This window comes from Elephas maximus, chromosome 21 (assembly GCF_024166365.1).
Source record: "Elephas maximus indicus isolate mEleMax1 chromosome 21, mEleMax1 primary haplotype, whole genome shotgun sequence".
NCBI lineage: Eukaryota > Metazoa > Chordata > Mammalia > Proboscidea > Elephantidae > Elephas > Elephas maximus.
This window is the reverse complement of record NC_064839.1, coordinates 72,647,631-72,665,953: the sequence shown is the minus strand read 5'-3', so window position 1 is coordinate 72,665,953 and position 18,323 is coordinate 72,647,631.

Here is an 18,323-nt window from a genome sequence, read left to right as displayed (position 1 = left end):
GAATTACCTTAAACATAGCTCCCAGTCTGACCCTTGGAGTCTGTCTCATGAAACTGACTGAATTCTTCAAAAGAGCACAATGCCCCAGTCAAAACGGTCTTACTAGTTTATCTAGATCACTGTTCCCCTCAAACTTGGCTTTCAGGAGCCAGTTTTGTCTTTGCTCAAGGTTCAAAAGGACACCTAAGGGCACTGAACTGTGTGGGCTACCCCAGCTTCCATGAATGCCAGAAATCTAGATCCCAGGAGAATTAAAACATTTTTTCAGATTATAATAGTTAAAGCAGCTTGGAAACTAGGGTGTATATTAAAACAGTGTTTTCCAAATTTTTCCCTGAAAAACAGAGGACAATAACCTTTTAACAAGAACATTCTGTGAGTATAAAATTTTTGGAAGTTTCAGACTTTATATTAGAAATTCATGAAAATTTCAACTTCTATGCCATAAAATATATTCATATTTTTAATAGAAAATACCTTTTTATTAAAAATATTTACTGTGAGGTAAAATTGATATGTCAGGAAAATGCTTTGGCTTTTTTTCCAGGTACTTGGATATATACTTAGGGTGACCGACTGCTCTGGTTTGCCAAGAACTGTGGTGTTTCCTGGGATTCAGCACTTTCAGGGCCAAAAACGGGACGGTTCTGGGCAAACCAGGATGGTTGGTCACCTTGTGTATGACTCTGAGAAACACAGATGTAGGGCAGGGTTAACCAGGTTTCACAAGTGGCACGCTGCAAATTCTTGCTTAGCATTCCTTTCCTCACATTATGGAAACTGCATTTTGCTTTGTTGTGTATGATCTCCTCCTCCTCCCAACCCCTAGCACAAACAGATGAGCTCAATTGCTCAACCAGATACATGTGTATCGAGGCGGAGGCAGGGGGCAGAGGAGGGGCACTTACCCCCAGGTACAAGTCCAAGGGGGTTCCAGAGAAGGCAGGGAATGACACTCCCAGGCACCTGGCTAAGGCAGCCCTACAAGAAGGGGGGAGGAATTTCTGCTGATGCCTCGCTGCTAACAACATCTATTCATCTTGAAATTGGGGTGAGGGTGATGCAACTTAGAGATTGCCCTTGGGCACTCATTACCCTCACTATGTCACTGCAACCAGAGTGCCCTGATCCTCTTCTCCCACCACGTGTTAGAAAAACACTTCATTTCTTGACCATACTGAGTGGTACAAGGCAAATCGGTGAATCCAAACAAGACCTGAGATGGATATTTGGATGTTAAGAGAAAGCTTTCTTTTGCTAAAAAAAAAAAAACTTTTTTTTTTTTTTCTTTTGCTAGGGTTGCTAAATTCAGGAGGATGTTAATTGGGGGTGATCAGCAGTCATCTTGCCTCTGCATTAAAAAAGAAAAGAAAAGAAAAAACCTATCTGAAGAATAAGAGCAAGAGGATTTACTCAGAGCCAAGAAATCCAGAAGAGTCTATGATATTAATTGATCTCCTGGATCTAGTTATACCTGAAGCTAGACCCATTTATAGATTTCTCAACCTTATAAGCTAATAAATTACCTTTTTGCTTAAACTAATATAATCAGTTTTATATAATTAGCAACTGAAAAAGTTCTGGCAAAGACATATGCCAAATCCACTTTTCTTCAATTTACTTGAAATACTTAAATATTAATATAGCCCCTTAAAGATTCAGGCTTCACTGTCATACTGCATCATTTATCATTGGATTAAGAAAGTTTTCCTCCAAGGAGACAGCGAAGAGGTAAAAGCCAAGGATTCAGGGCTCAATATTTTAATTGTCCACTTAAGCAGCTCAGTAAAGGCTGTGGGAAGGCCAACACTAAGCCAAGGTCTGAGTGGGTGGGCAATGTGCACAATATGTCAGTGAGGGCTTGGAAATCTCCCAGTCTGATTGAGTAGATGATCAGCATCATGTGGGTCAAACTGAAACAGTAAGTTGGGCCAACTGTGGGTACAAGGTGGTTACACAGACATGGAGTATGTATTACCTGGAGGATTTTCTTACAGAGAGCAGAGCTCTAGCTAATTGAAGACAGCATTATAGCCATGGAGAATAAACTTAGTCCTTAAAGAGACTGAGAGATCTACATAGTCAATTAGAATAGAAAATTGGTATATGGACCAAGACAGAAACCCAATACAACAACCTAGGACAGAGATAGAGAGGAATTATGGTCAGAAGCAATGTTGGGGATGCCCAAAGATCAGGAAAGAATAATTCTGAGGAAGGGAAGGTAGGAACTTGAGACCCTCTTTTTCCTTGAGGCAGAATTTGCTTAGGCCTTAATGGGGTAAACCCAAGGAGGAGGTCAGCAACTGAAGTTCTAAGAAGCTGGAAAAGACAAGGACCTAGAGTCGGAAACCAGATAATTGAAGTAGTTTTCATTGTTGTTGGTGGTGGTGGTTGCCATCTAATCGATTTTAACTCATGCAGACACCATGTGTTACCCAGTAGAACCACTCCATAGAGTTTTCTTGGCTGTAATCTTAATGGAAGCAGATTGTCAGGCCTTAATTCCATGGTGAGTTTGAACCCCTAACCTTTAGCATAGCAGTTGAGGGCAAACCACTTGTACCACCTAAACCAAAATATCGTACCCGTTGCTGTTGAGTCAACTCAGACTCACAGAGACTGTATAGGACAGAGTAGAACTGCCCCATCCGGTTTCCAGGGAGTGGTTCGTAGATTTGAACTACTGATCTTTTGGTGAGCAGCCAAGCTCTTAACTACTGTGCCACCAGGGCTCCTGGTGCCATTTAGGGACTAATAATATTTGTTTTTAGGTGTCATCAAGTCGATTTCAATTCATGTGACCCCATGTGACAGAGTAGAACCACCCCATAGGATTTTTTTTTTTTAATCTTTACAGGAGCAGATCTCCGGGTCTTTCTCCTGTGGAGTGGCTGGTTGGGTTTGAACCAACAGCCTTTGAGTTAGCAGCCAAGTGTTTAAACACTGTGCCACCAGGACTCCTTACCTTTTATTTAGAGCTCCCTAAACTTTAAATTCCTAGAAAATTTTTATTTTTACAACTGAATTCTCACCCTAGTTGTTTTCAGAAAAATACCTTTTTATCTGCATGATGATTCCTTATCTTAAAATCTGCTCCCTATTTGGATTCAAGGATATTTATACTTATTCCACCTATAAATTCACTTATATAAACCTTCAGTCTGGAACTCAAGAATTGGTTCTCCTTTCCCCTTCTGCATGTATGTTTTCAATCTAAATAAAAAAAGCTAGTTCACAGAGCAATGAAACATGGAATGAAACAAACTCAATTATTGTTGAAAACAAACAAGCACAACAACATGAGTATGGTGTTTCAAACATTTCCACTACTTGAGTTTTAAATGCCATCCTTTGAAGTCAGGATTTCTATTGTTGCTTTACAGTATTTTAAGGTAATGAAAGGACATCTATGAATAAAATTAAGCATAAAACCCCTGAGTTCTATCTGCCTTAAGCAAACAAAATTACATGTCTAATTTATTTCATATCATTAAAAAACATTAAAATTCTCCATTGATCTTTCTGCTCCCATGTTCATATCAGCCACACCTCCATGCATCTTCCTTCTCCCTAACCTCATCCTAAGACCCTTAATGCTGTTGAAACAGAGATGAACATATTATTGGTATCCTTGACCTTCTGAAGCTCATATTCTCTCAGGTGAGAAAGTGACATGAACAAAAATGGCAAATTTTTTTGAAGTTTTTGCCCTCTATTTCTACAACTGTCTCTTTTATGGCAGTTCTTCTCTCATTTCCCTTATTTATTGAAGATCTTAGCCCATGGCCCCAGGTCTTCTTCTCTTTAACCCTGCTTCTATAATCACTGATGCCAACATCCTTATGACATCCTGCCTAACAGTCAGGACTCTCAGTTCATCATCTCCATTTCCAACATTTTGACCAACCACACTCAGCTTCCCATTTCAAGGGTCTTGGGATGATCCTTGTTAAATTGGAAACTATGAAGGGTCCAAGATGTTGACCCACCTGTAGCCAACAAGTTAGCCTGCCAGTTGTGCGTGTGTGTGTGTGTGTATGTGTGTGTGAGAGAGAGAGAGGAAAGAAGTGGGCGGGGGGGGCGAGGAGAGAGAGAAGTAAAACCTTTGGATCAGGGAACAGAACACTTATTTCCTCACAGAGCATCTTGTGTCTGTTCCCTGTGATCCAGTTTGCCACAGGATGACATGGTGAGAGTCAGATGTACGTGTGCCTGAAGAGGTTTTTATCACAGGAGAGGAACTATAAAATTATAAAACCCTGACCTTTATATTGGAGTGGTGCATATCTTTCCATCCTCTCTGGAGACAGAGAGTGAAAGGCTTTATCTATTACTCTGGAATTTAAATACATCATCTTTTGAGGCTAGGAGATGAACATAATTGCTGGAATATAAGCAATTGGGTTCTGAGGTACACAATAAAGCTGTCTTTATACTTTATTACCCTTAGACACTCTCTGTCTTCATAATGCATCAAGCTTTAGTGCTCAGAAGGCCCTGGCCATGTAGAAACACAGAAATCCAGGGAGAATTGTATTCCAACAATCTTTTTGTCAAGCATCTCAAAGTCTAAATACCTGCTACTATTCTTTTAGCTCACTTATTCTAGTACTCAGACCCCAACAATTATCTTCTTCAAACTGTGTAACTCATTGTTTTTGTTTGTTTGGTTGGTTGGTTCTGTAACTATCCAACCCACGACATGCTGCCTTTACTTCCCCTTTAATTCAGTCTAGATTTAATGTCTCGTCTTTATCATTGCTCATTTATAAATATCCTCAATTTCGTTGTTCCTCTCTTCATCCTGGAAACACCTCAACCCAACCTTCTCACTTCTTGCACCTAAGTGTCTGAATGTTTTTGGAGAAAAATCACAAGACTAGACTAACTATAGGGTAACTATGAGTCAGGATCAACTTGAAGGGACCTAACAACAATGGACTAGACTGGTTTTACTTCCATTCAGGACTGTAAACCGTAAGTACAATTAATGACACATTCTTTAAAAGAGTGTAAGCTTCTCTAGGGCACAGACATTTCATATTTTTAATTATAGTCATTGTTTCTCAGAACTTGGTAGCTCCTTATTCACCAACTAGTGAGACCACAGAAAGCCCTTTGTGTCTAGATTGTTCCAGTTTCAAGAAATTTGAAGTTTGATTTCCTACTAGCTCGATCTGGTTGCTGACTTTTTTTTTTTTTTGGCTGACTTTCTTGGATCGATACATTGTTTGACTGTAAGTTTAATTCTTAATTCTAGTTTTTCCCTGTTTGCTTTTTTTTAGATGAGCTTTGACCTCATTTTCTTCAGCTGTGGTTCTTAGACTTTTTGCTTTCACGATCTCTTAAAAATTATTAAGGACCCCAAAGAGCTCTTGTTTTTGTGGACTATATATTGATATTTATGGTATTAGATATTAAAACTGAGAATTTAAAAAATACGTACTTATTAATTTATTTAAAATAATAAACCCAGGACAGGTTAACATAAATAACACGTTTTAATAAAAATAACTCTTTGCCAAAATAAAACAAACAAAAAAACTTGGTGAGAACAGTTTAACAATTTTGCAAACCTCTTTGTCTGGCTTAATAGAGATGGCTGGATTCCCACATCTGCTTCTTCAGCCTATTGTTTGAAACCCCCTGTAAAAGTACTTGTGAAAGAGAGTGAAAAGGGCAAGCCATGTCTTAGTACTACCTATGAAAAATATGACATTGCAGATTCCCTGAAATGATCTTGAGAACCCCAGGAGTCTTTGGATGACAAGGAGCAACACTCACTGATCTACTGTGTAGACTTGCTTTATCTCTGCTCTCAGTCCAGTGACTAGACTTGATCCCCAGGACAACCCATCAAATTCCTGCCTACTTCAAATGGAAGGGCTTCAACAATAGGTAGTCCGTGAACAGAATCAATTAGCAATAAATCCCTTAATATCAAAAACCAGTGTGGTCTTTTTTATGGAAAGTGAGGGGCAGCATAGACGGGGTCCCAGGGTTATGGGGGGAAGAGCTAGAGGGAGAATAGAGAGGAAAGCAGATGCTGCTGCCAGGAAGGAAGGACACACAGGTAATAGGCCTACACCTTATAAGTTCCTTGTGGTTTAAAAATGGAAGGCCCGTGGAGATGGGATATGCAAAGTACTACTTCTTTAGATTGTCTCTGAGTATGAAGAGTCTCATAATGTCACTACAGAGGCCAGTTACATGGTTACAACAGATAAAACATCCTTTCTCTAGATTGTATCTCACGGAGAAAGACACCCATGTACCGTGTAGGGTATGGTGATACCGTTGCCACAATACACTGGATGGAACTGAGATAAAATGTCATGTGACAAAATTGGTGGAGTAGAGGCCCAAATTAGTGGACAATTTATGAGATTAAAATCAGACTCTGATAATATAGCAGTGAAATAAGAAGTAGGGCTCAGGGGAAAATTATGACAAAAAAATCAGGAATGAGATATCACATAAAAAACTGGCCAAATATGAGGGACAGAATCCAGGGAGCAGTCAATTGGCATTTCCTTCCTACCCTAGACCCACCTCTTGGTGATATTCAGGAATTTCAAGCTACAGGTCAAGCCTTAACTAGATGACAATCTGTGTAATGAACAAAAGCTTACATCTGACTCAGCCCAGTCTTAGTGCCAACTCTTTCTTTGTAGATCCAATAATGAGATCATTTATACCTCAACGTGGAAATCTCAAAATAGATAGCACTTGCACTCTCGTCAATGGAAACAAATACATAAGCAAGCTGGAGAGTTTGGATTTTGGAATTTGCTCATATTAAAGTTGTTACTTTGTGAGTAATGAATGTGACTTCTCTAATTTCTCCACAAATGCCTGGAAAAAGGCACACTGAAACGTGTTAAAAAGTTCAAGTCTGAAGGTGACATATGGTTATTTTAGAGAAAAGAAGATGCGTTTTCGAGTCACAGACCCATGCTTGTGTTCCGAGTTGCCACTTTCTAGTTGTGTGACTGCAAGAAACTTACTTCTTTGAGCTTCAGTATCCCAGTCTGTAGAGTGTGAATAATTGTACCTAGGTTACAGAGTTATTTTAAGGATTAAAAAAAAATAAGGATTAAGTGAGAAAAATTTGTAAAAATGCCTGGCAGTATGTATTATATTTAGATCATAATATATAATCTAATTGTTGACTTTTATTTCTGACGGGAAGGAAGAAGACTATCTTTCTACATAAATCAGTTTAGCAGGGGATAAATAATTTGTTACCAAGCAAAAGTCATCTTATTTGGGAAGAAAAAATAAGATCATCGTAACATGATGTCCTGGTCAATTACTGTGTGTGATTGTATTTTTAAGTTAACATCACAGACCCGCCCCCTTCATTTCAGTTAATTTGAATATAAAATATTCTAACCAGTGTTTCTGAACACAACATCCACTTGTGTAAGGGGGAGTGGGAGAGCTAGCACTCAGGAAGAGGAAGAGGCAGGGGGTGGTGACATTCCTCACTAAGACAATCCCTACTTTTTTTTTTTTTTTTTTTTACAAAGGAAGAGGCAGAGGGTGGTGTCATTCCTCAATAAGAACGTCCCTACATAGCTAAACTTCATGCCAAGGAAATGATCTTTACAGGGGTCTTTGATTTGATAAAATCCTTAACTTGATAAAGTCCCTAACTTGATAAGATCTCTAACTTGGTAATTACACCTTAAGCCGAAGAAATAGTTTTCATGGTGGGGGGGCGGGTCTTGTCCTGGCTTTGAAATGTTAATAGAGACAGGTCAAGAGACAAAAGGAGTGTAAAACGACTATCAGGGCACTCAAGATTCTTTCTCTGAGTAGCCTGCTTGAGGCTTTCCAGTGACGTGTACTTTTACTACTAACCCTCTAAAAAAAAAAAAAAAACCGTCTGCTTGCTAACAAACCTCTGCTCACTTGGCACTATTTTCTCAGTCTTTGAATTCTTTCCTACACAGAAGACAAGAACCGAGGCCATTCTCCGGTAACGCTTGTACCCAAATTACCAAAAGCTTGTTAAAAATTCAGCTTTCCATACCTTCTGGATCAAAACTCTAAAAAAAAAAAAAAAATCAACCAAAAAACCTCCTGGATAAACATGAAAGTTTAGAGTCACTTAAGTAGGGTGACCAACTCTCCTAGTTTGCCCAGGACTTTCTCAGTTTTAGCACTGAAAGCCTCACGTCCCAGGAATTCTCTTAGTCCCGGGCAAACCAGAACAGCTAGTCACCCTACAAGTGGGATTTATTACTGCAATCAAGCTACTATAGCAAAAAATTGCAATGTTTGCAAGCTCTTAGAATTGAAGCAGGCAGTAATGAAAGGGTTATTAACCATCCCGTAATAGTTGTTTTTCAGAAAAGTCTACTCTTGGTACATTTTTGTTACAACTTTTACAGCACTTCACCATGATCCCCCCAGGTGTCTTGTCTTCTCCTGGCAGGAAACCAAAGCGCAGGTGCACTAACTCTGAATCTCCCCACTGTTTGCCCTTCCTGGGGTGGCAGTAGCGAGCTGTCACCATTTTTTTCACTAAAATTATGTGGACTGCCCATGCATCACAAGACAGAAGATCCTTCCCTCACTTTTCACGCATGTGTGTGTCACTCCCTATAAAAGGAACAAATCCGCCCTGGTTCAAGGAGCTGGCAGCCTTAGATCATGAGACCCTGGCTGCCTCCTAGTTTGCAAACTGTGAATAAACCTTTCTATTCTTCCAACCCATTGTCTGGCGGACTTCAATTCGCTAGTCTCCTTGACCAGAACCTATAAGCTGAGGGCTTTAGAAGTGCAATTAAGCTTTTGAAAAACAAGGAAGAAATAAAAAGGTTTAAGCCACAATTTCTCTAGTACTATATTTTGTAAAAAGTCAAGACAAGTTGTTTACTTTGAAGGTTAGCCATCTATTCCTGCGGTTAGACTGACCTCTGGTGGGAATGTGCTTTCAACTACAATCATTTGAAAGCAGATTAAAAAAATATATATATATCCCCGTTGCGGTCCAGTCAATGACCCTAGAGGAAAGAGTGGAACTGCCCCACAGGGTTTCCAAAAACCAGCTGATGGGTTTGAACTGCTGACCTTTTGTTTAGCAGCAGAATTCTTAACCACTATGCAAAATGAATTGGACTTATAAAGTTCTTTATTTCCTTTTCTCTTAGGAATGAAATATGCTTCACATAAAGTCACTGCCTTAACATTAAACACATGGAAGACTCTGTAATTGTATTGTAAATGTGCTTTACCATGCTGTGGGGTTATGCCATGTAATCACATAGTGGGAAAAATAATGCTACCCACCGGTGCTCTAAGTACTCTAATTTTCTTAGGTATTGGTAGGAAGAATCTACTTTAACATGAAATCCATAATAAGATATATAATTTAAAATTGAGTCTCTAACCAATGGTCTGCATCTGACGTGCTTTCATCCTGTAAGATACTTTTCTCCCAGATTTCCATGCGAGTTTCTCCTTTGCTTTCTTCAGATCTGTTATTAAATGTTACCTTATCTTTTTTTTTTTTTAATCAAAAGGCCCTTCCTGACCTCATTATATATAACCAAATATGGTTCAAATCCACCAGGCGCTCCTTGGAAAGTTGATGGGTAGTTCTCCTCTGTCCTGTATGGTCGCTATGAGTTGGAATCGACTCGACAGCAATGGGTTTGGTTCTTTTTTTAAAAATATACATTTCCTTGATGCTTTCTATTATTATCTTATTTTAGTACTCTTTGGAGCAGTCAAAAACACCTGATATCTACCTACCCACCGACCTACTCACCCACCCACCTATCCATCTATATATCTGTCTGTCTATCCATCTATCTAGCTACATAACTATCAACAAGCCCTGGTGGCACAATGGTTAAGTGCTTGGTTGCTAACCAAAAGGTCCGTGATTCCAACCCATCAATCAGTCTGCAGGAGGAAAGGCCTGGAGATCTTCTTCTATAAAGATTACAGCCTAGGAAACCCAAAGTGGCAGTTCTACTCTGTCCTATAGGGTCATTATAGGGTTGCTGTGAGTCGGAATCAACTCAATGGCAACAAGTTTTTAATGGATGAGCCAGAATTGGCTCATGGTACATAACAACATCTATCTAAGTATCTATCTACCTGCCTATCATCTATCTGACATTTCCCACTGGAAAATAAAGCCAGGGACTTTGCCTATGTTTCTTACTGCTATACCATGGTATCTAGTAGGTACACAGTAGGTGCACAATGTATATTTGTTAAATGAAATTATGACTGGCCAATTTTTAAGTAGCATTAATACCAACTCTGAAAGACAACCAGCAGTCAAACGCAATGCTGAGGTCCTAGCAGAGAAACTTGAAGTTAGAAGAAACCGGGAAGATGCTAACAACAGATACAGTGTGCACAGGGGAGGGTAGTGTTTGGGAACTCGCTGTACTTTCTGCACAATTTTTGTGTAAACCTAAAACTGCTCTAAAAATAAAATCCATTAAAATCAAGAAAGAAAAAAATCACGCTGTAGATCGTCCTTTGACGCATAAACGACCTAGTTACCTAATTTCACAAAGTAGAAATAGAGTAGTAACAACTGCTTGTGCCACTCACAGGCCCAGGCAGCTTAGCAGCAATGCTGGCTGTGAAGATTGCATAGGGCCCCAGGTGCCAGGGTGGACTGGTTAAAGTATTTTTCCAGAGCAGCCGCCAGCTATGTATAAATTAAGTTGGGCAAGGAATTAGGAGATCAAGGCTAGAAAAGCTACATTAAGCTTCAGCTCGAATGGATGAATCAAAGAAATAAACAGGCAAAAAAGATGGAAGGTCAGTGGTAAGAAGATTAGAAATCGAGAGATCAAAAGGCCAACATCCATATTGGTCTGGACAGATTAGGAAAGCATTTCTGTTGGTTGCCTTAGGAACTTTCTAGCTATGTAAACGTGGGCAAGTCACTTCATGCTTCATTTTCCTCATCTTGAAATTGGGATAAATACATGAGATAATCCATGTTAAATCACCCTGGTCACGGGGAAAGTACTTAGTAAGTGCGAGTTGTGTTGTTGATGTTGTAGTGTATAAATAAGCCAGGCACATTAAAGTATCAAGCATGACTGGAGTTAGGACACCAGACCAAATTAAATATTAATCCACCCTACATGTGCCTTAGCTGTTCCACTCCTTCTCTGATGCCTCTATATTCTACTAACTTTTACTCATCAACTTACAATTGACCAAACAATCAAAGACCAAGATGGCAAAGAACGGTGACCCCACAACTTCAGGCACTACAAAATTCTGAGATTCTTCTCTTGTCTATTAATTGAAGAAAGTAGCAGATATGCTTTGAAATCCAAGGACTTTATCATTATACTACCTCTTCCTAAACTTTAAAAGTAGTATGAAATCCATGTGTATTTTTTCTCTTGAAATTGCTAAAAATCAAAACACTATAGTAAACTTTTTTTTTCTACCTAATAATCCGTAGCATTCTTTACTCCATTTAGATGAGATTCTCTTTTCTAGAAATATCCTCTATACTCCTCGTCCCCAATTATGTTGATTACTTAGTTCCATACTCACAAAGATTGTTTTGAACTCCATCAACAATTTATCATTTCTTTAAGCTGTGCTAATGAGAGTAACATAAACCTTATCTACAACAAAGACTTTTGCTAAAAATCGGAAACTATATGTCTGTGCTATCTAAAATGATACACGCTAAAGCTAGTTCGATTTTATTTTGAGTTAGAAGACTACAGAACAAAATGTAGAGTATACTAATTGTGTATCATCAGCAATTTCTAACAATCATTTGAATTATCAAACTCTTGTTTACTTGTACTCAAAAATGGGTAAGGTTGGAAGAATCAGTAAATTGGAGCATAAGGTAAGAGAAAACCCAGGAACAAACAGCCCTGTATGATTGCATAGAACAAGAAAATAATAATCATAGTTGGCCCTAAATCTCTTATTACATCAAATAATGCTTTTTGGAAATGTTTAAAAAACAATTGTTGAAACTTAGTTTGTTGTAACCAATATTAAAACTTTCCAGTAGCCGAAAATATTATTTAAAAAAACTCACTGCCATTGAGTAGATTCCGACTCATAGCGACCGTATAATTTGGCCTTCAGAATATGCTTACCTAGTGTTGATTGCTAATGCCATCCTTATTACATTCTATTTGCCATTCCTGATAAAAATAAAAATAAAAAATTACCTGGTGCTTATACATGAGGATATGCAAACATAAATTAGCCTGTGTCACATGCTTTCAACTTGAATAGAGAATAACAAATATTTTTCTTGTTAATATTCTTTGATTAAAGGGGACTTAGCTATAACATGTTAGACTTTAGACTGAAAACTCACCTGAGGAAATCATAACAACCAATAGTGCTTAAAAAAGGGTAAAAGTAGTGCTTTTAAGACTTTTTCCAATTTTTAAAATTTTGACACCCTTGTGGCATAGTGGTTAAGAGCTACAGCTATTAACCAAAAGGTCAGCAGTTCAAACTCACCAGGCACTCCTTGGAAACCATATGGGGCAGTTCTACTCTATTCTATAGGGTCGCTGCGAGTTGGAATTGACTCGATGGCAACAGGCGCTTTTTTTTTTTTTTTCAGATTGTGAGAAAGTTGCAAGGATATTAAAAAGAACTTCCACCACCCTTCATGGAGATTTCCCAAATGTTAACATTTTGCCATCTTTGCTTTGCTTTACCACTCATATATATGAGAGAGGAGAGGAAAGTATAACTTTCTCTATATATACAAGTATACCCCCATTTTACTGTGCTTCACTTTATTGCATTTCCCAGGTATTGTGTTTTTTACACATTGAAGTTTTGAGGGAACCCTGCGTCGAGCAAGTCTATTGGCACCATTTTTCCAACAGCGTGTGCTCACTTTGTTACACTGTGTCACATTTTGGTAATTCTTGCAATTTTCAGACTTTTTAATTATTATTATATCTGTTATGGTGATCTGTGATCAGTGATCTTTGATGTTACTTTTGTAATTGTTTTGGGGTCCGTGAACTGCACCCATATAAGATGGCAAACTGAATAAATGTTGTGTGTATTCTGACTGCTCCGCGACAGGCTGTTGCCCCATCTCTCTCCCTCTCCTAGGAGCCTCCCTATTCCCTGAGACATGACAATATTGAAATTAGGCCAATTAATAACCCTACAATGGCCTCTAAGTGTTCAAGTGAAAGGAAGAGTCACACATCTCTCACTTTAAATCAAAAGCTAGAAATGATTAAGCTTAGTGAGAAAGGCATGTTGACAGCCAAGACAGGCCAAAAGCTAGGCTGCTTGTGCCAAACTGTTAGCCAAGTTGTGAATGCAAAGGAAAAGTTTTTGAAGGAAATTAAAAGTGCTACTTCCAGTGAACATACAAATGATAAGAAAGCAAAACAACCTTATTGCCGATACGAAGAAAATTTTAATGGCCTGGAAAGAAGATCAAACCAGCCACATCATTCCCTTAAGTCAAAGCCAAATCCAGGGCAAGGCCCTAACTCTATTTAATTCTATGAAGGCTGAGACTGGTGAACAAGCTGCAGAAGAAAAGTGCGAAGCTGGCAGAAGTTAGTTCATAAGGTTTAAGGGAAGAGGCTATCTCCATAACATAAAAGCGCGAGGGGAAGAAGTGCTGATACAGAAGCTCCAACACGTTATCCAGAAGCTCTGGCTAAGATAATTGATGAAGGTGGCTATCCTTAACTACAGATTTTCAATGTAGATGCAACAGCATTATATTGGAAGAAGAGGCCATCTAGGACTTAGAGAGAAATCAATGCCTGGCTTCAAAGGAGAGGCTGACTCTCTTGTTTTGGGCTAATGCAGCTGGTGACTTTAAGTTGAAGCCAATGCTCATTTACTATTCCAAAAATCCTAGAGTTCTTAAGAATTACGCTAAATCTACCCTGCCTGTGCTCTATAAATGGACCAACAAAGCCTGGATGACAGCACATTTGTTTATAATATGGTTTACTGAATACTTTAAGCCCACTGTTGAGACCTACTTCTAAGAAACAAAAGATTTCTTTCAAAATATTACTGCTAATTGATAATGTACCTGGTCACCCAAGAGCTCTGATGGAGATGTGCAAGGAAATTAATGTTATTTTCAAGATGGCTAACACAACATCCATTCTGCAGCCCATGAATCAAGGACTAATTTCGACTTTCAAGTCTTATCATTTAAGCAATACATTTCGTAAGGCTATAGCTGCCATAGATAGTGCTTCCTCTGATGGATCTGGGCAAAGTAAATTAAAAACCTTCTGGAAAGGATTCACCATTCTAGATACCATTAAGAACATTTGTGATTTATGGAAGGAGGTAAAAACATCAACATTAACAGGAGTTTGGAAGAAGTTGATTCCAACCCTCATGGATGACTTTGAGGGGTTTGAGACTTCAGTGGAGGAAGCAACTGCAGATGTGGGGGAAACAGCAAGAAACCTAGAATTGAAAGCAGAGCCTGAAGATGTGACTGAATTGCAGAAATCTCATGATAAAACTTTAATGAATGAGGAGTTGCTTCTTATGGGTGACTGTCATGCATTGAATTGTGTTCCCCAGAAATATATGTCAACTTGGGTAGGCCATGATTCCCAGTATTGTGTGGTTTTCCTCCATTTTGTGATTATAATTTTATGTTAAAGAGGATCAGGGTGGGATTGTAACACCCTTAATAACATCACATCCTTGATCCAATGTAAAGGGAGTTTCCCTGGAGTGTGGCCTGAACCACCTTTTATCTTACAAGAGATAAAAGGAAAAAGGAGCAAGCAGAGAATGGGGACCTCATACCACCAAGAAAGCAGTGCCGGGAGCAGAGCACGTCCTCTGGACCCGGGGTTCCTGCACAGAGAAGCTCCTAGTCCAGGGGAAGATTGATGAGAAGGACCTTCCTCCAGAGCCGACAGAGAGAGAGCACCTTCCCCTGGAGCTGATGCCCTGAATTTGGGCTTGTAGCATACTAGACTGTGAGAAAATAAATTTCTCTTTGTTGAAGCCATCCACTTGTGGTTATTTCTGTTATAGCAGCACTAGATGACTAAGACGATGACCAAAGAAAGTGGTTTCTTGAGATGAAATCTACTCCTGGTGAAAATGCTGTGAGCATTGTTGAAATCAACAAAGGATTTAGAATATTACATAAACTTAGTTGCTAAAGCAGCAACAGGGTTTGAGAGGATTGGCTGCAATTTTGAAAGAAGTTTTTTGTTGTTGTTAAAATTAGGTGCCATTGAGTCAGTTCTGACTCACAGTGACCTTATGTACCATAGAATGAAACACTCACTACCTGGTTTTCAGCCATCCTCACAATTGTTGCTATGCTCGAGCCCATTGTTGAAGCCACTGTGTCAATCCATCTCATTGAGTATCTTTCTTTTTTTTTCACTGAACCTCTACTTTTTTCACTGAACCTCTACTTTACCAGAAACACTGGTGGCATAGTTTCCAGCATCACAGCAAGACGCAAGCCACCACGGTACAACAAAGTGACAGACACGTGGGGGAAAGAAGTTCTAATATGGGTAAAATGCTATCAAACAGCATTGCACGCTACAGAGAAATCTTTTGTGAAAGGAAGAGTGAATTAATGCAGCAAACTTCATTTTTACCCTATTTTAAGAAATTGCCACAGCCACCCCAACCTTCAGCAACCACCACCCTGATCAGTCAGCAGCAGTCAACATCGAGGCAAGACCCTCCACCAGCAAAAAGATTATAACTCACTGAAGGCTCAGATGATGGTTAGCATTTTTTAGCAAAAAATTATTTTTTAATTAAGGTATATACATTGTTTTTTTAAAACATAATGCTATTGCACATGTAATAGACTACCCGTCGCCATCCAGAGGATTCTGACTCCTAGCAATCCCGTAGGGTTTCCCAGGCTGTAAGTCTCTATGGAAGGAGACTGCCACATCTTTCTTCCATGGAGCTGCTCATAGTTTTGAACCACCAAACTTTTGGTTAGCAATTGCTTTAACCACTGCACCACCACCCTCCCCCCCAAAAAAAAACCACTGCCCTCCAGTTGAGTCTGACTCATAGCAACCCTATAGGACGGGGTAGAACTGCCTCATAGGGTTTCAAAGAAGTGCCTGGGAGATTCTAACTGCCAACCTTTGAGTTAGCAGCCATAGCTCTTAACCACTAGGCCACCAGGGTTTCCTGTGCTAGTACAGTATAGTGTAAACATAAATTTTATGTGCACTGGGAAACAAATTCATGCAACTCTCTTCATTGCGGTGGTCTGGAACCAAACCCACAATATCTCTGAAGCATGCAAGTGGTAAGAGCTCAGCTGCTAATCAAAATGTTGGCAGTTCAAATCCACCAGCCGCTTCTTGGAAACCCTATGGGGTAGTTCTACTCTGTCCTATAGGATCGTTATGAGTCGGAATTTACTGGAAGGCAATGAGTTATATAAATATACATACACACAGACAGACAGACAGACAGACATACATATACATACATACACATATACACACATACATATATAAAAATATATGGAATTGACTCGGCAGCAATGGGTCTTTTTTAATATATATGTATGTGCGTGTATATCTATATCTATATCTAATCTATCTATGTATATTTCCTTGTTTTGAAAGTAAGTGGCAGACACTCTGCCCCTTTACTCCTAAACATTTCCATAAGTATTTCTTAAAAGAAAGGACATTCTCTTACTTAACCAAAGTATGATTATCAAAATCAAGGAACTAAGATTCATATTTTTATCTTGTCTACAGAAATCTGTGGGGCCTTGGTGAAACAATGGTTAACTGTTCGGCTGCTAACAGGGATTCATACCCACCCAGTGGCTTTGTGAGAGAAAAGCCCTGGCAATCTGCTCTCATGAGAATTACAGCCTCGGAAGCCCTATAGGGCAGTGCTGCTCTGCTCTGTAGGGCTGCTGTAAGTTAGAATCTACTCACTAGCACACGACAACAGGTATCTACTATTATATAATCAATAGACAATATTCTGTATTTACCAATAATGCCCTTTACAGCAAAGAAAAACCAAGGATTAGACATTGCTCTCAGCTGTCGTTTCCTTTAAGTTGCTGTCTTCCGGACCAGTCGCTTGGTTTTCTGTACTCTCATAACCTTGATAATGTTTCCTGTGTAGTGTATTTGCCATTTTAACCACCTTAAGTGTACAATTAAAGTGCACAGTGACATTAATTACATTCACCACGTTGTGCAGACATCATCATCATGTTTTTCATCTCCCCGAACAGAAACTTTGTGCCCCTGAAGTATTAACTCCCCATTTGCCCCTCCACTCAGCCTTTGGTAACCGCTGATATACTTTTGTCTCTATGCATTTGCCTGTTCTGATAGTTCAGGTATGTGGGCTCATACTGTATTTGTCCTTTTGCATCTGACTGATTTTACTCAGAGCAATGTTCTCGAGGTTCATCCGTATTGTAACATGTATCAGAGCTTCATTTCTCTCCACGGCTGAGTAATATTCCATTTTATCTAAATGTCACCTTTGTTTATCCACTCATCTGTCGATGACCACTTGGGCCATCTCCACCTTTTGCCTATCGTGAATAACGCTGCAATGAACACTGGTGTCCAGGTGTCTGTTTCGTTCCTACTTTCAAGCCTTGTGGGCACGGACCTAGGAGCGGAATTGCTGCGTCATAAGGTAATTCTATGTTTAAGTTTTTGAAGAATGGCCAAACTTTTTCCCACGGCAGCTGCACTAGCCTTGATAATTTTGAAAAATATAGGCCAGTTATTCTGTAGAATGTCCCTAAACTTGTGTTTTTCACTGGTTATGCATTTTTTGGCAGGAATAACTCAGAAGTGCAAGATATCATTTTATCCTATCACTAGTGATATGAAGTTTGATCACCTCATTAAAGTGGTATATACCCATTTTATCCATGTGAAGCTATATTTTTTCCTTTGTAATTAGTGAGTACATGGGCGGAGATAGTTTGACAGTACAATATATAATCATCCTGATACACATCAGAATTTCGTCCACTTGTTTTAGCATCTGTTGAGGATTCTTTTGGAATTAGTTACTACTGTTATGGTTGCCAAATGGTGATTATCTGATTTCATAATATGCTGTTTTAATCAGACATAAGATATATTCGATAACTGTTTTTATCTTTTCACAGCTTAATGCGTGCTTATTTTTTAATGGATTTTTATGATCTCATTTTTTCCCCACTACTTGTTCATCTAAAAGTTCTCTAAAAATTATCTGTCATTTGGTAAAAAGCTATGCATTTTATAGTTCATTTCCTTCTTGTCATAAGTAATTATTTGCATTAGCCATAATATTTT